We start from the raw sequence: 1,549 nt of genomic DNA, 5'->3' as shown, positions 1-1,549 counted from the left end.
CACAGCTGAACCTAAGCAGTCCAAAATAGCTGATAGAATGTTGAGGAAATATTTGATCCCTGACCCAAAGTTAATGCAGGGTAATCAGGTTTTCAGTTTATATAAGTGGGGCCATGGTTCACTGATCCAGATCATCGGTCTGTTGTGCTGTGGATGGTGCACCATGGATGCACCAAACTAAAAAAATCTCCCAAGATTGAGAGATCCTAGCCACCAATCTGTAGCCCTTTTCAGTGAATGTGGATAGTTCCTCTTCAATACATATAACTGATGGATATCTTAATCACTCAAGCTGAACCTTAGTTGCTAAAAATAGTAGGAAGTGGGTGTGGGAGTGGATGCAGAAACTAGTAGTAAATAACCATTTTCAAGCCCAAAGTTTATAGGAATTATGAGATTATGAAGCAGGAAAAAATGGTAGAAGTTTTTTTTTGCAACTACAGGGTGAGTTACAACACAACAGATGAATATATATATATATATATATATATATATATATATATATATATATATATTATATATATATATATATATATATATATATATATATATATATATATATATATATATTCTTGGTGACCTTATCAACAAGTTGGATGTCGAATAAATATCTGTTTTTGAACTAGAACGACATGCTTTTTGTTTTTTGGATGATAGATTATGAAATATGATAAGGTCACATAGAAGTGAATGAAGGGAAAAATATAAATATTAGCTTGATGACGTCAAGCAATTTTAAGCAGTAGGTAATCAATCCTCACTATTTATGTGGTGTAGTCTTCTTGAGCATATGTGATTAGAATAGTGGTTGAAATTTCTTCAATCTTAGATCCATTTCGTGATATTTCTCTTTAGATCTGCATATGTGATTTGAATAGGAATTTCTTTCATTTTTAGTTTGTTTTTACTTGAATTTTGTTGAGATGGTTAGCATTGGATTCTTAATTGAATAAACTTCCCTGGATCTATTAATTTGATTGGGTTTTCACTTTTGATTCTTCTGATATTTTCATTCTGATCTATAACCTAAACTTATAACCTTAACCTAAAACCAAAACCTAAACCTATAACCTAAACCTATAAACTAAAACCTAAACCTAAATCTATAACTTAAACCAAAACCTATAACCTTAACCTAAACAAAAACCTATAACCTAAACCTTAACTTATAACCTATAACCTAAACTTATAACCTTAACTTAAACTTAAAACCAAAACCTAAACCTATCAGCTAAAACCTAAACCTAAACCTAAAACCTAAATGTATTCTCAAATCCCTAAACCTAAACCTACACCTAATCCCAATCTCAACTCCCTAACCTAAACCTAAACCTAAACTTGAAAACCCAAGCCTAAACTCGATCTCAAACCCGAACCCGATTTTTTAAATTTTAGTTGGTTGTCCAAATGATTCTTGAACTTTTATTGAAAATGATACTCTTGTCATTCAATATTCAAAACCTTTGCCCGTACTCCAGGTTTTTTTTATTCAGTAGCTCAGTCAGGTCAATGGTAAGCTCACCAACTTCATCAAAGAATCATAGATTGG

The sequence above is a fragment of the Magnolia sinica genome, chromosome 9 (genome assembly GCF_029962835.1).
Source record: "Magnolia sinica isolate HGM2019 chromosome 9, MsV1, whole genome shotgun sequence".
NCBI classification, from domain to species: domain Eukaryota; kingdom Viridiplantae; phylum Streptophyta; class Magnoliopsida; order Magnoliales; family Magnoliaceae; genus Magnolia; species Magnolia sinica.
This window is presented reverse-complemented; position numbering follows the sequence as displayed.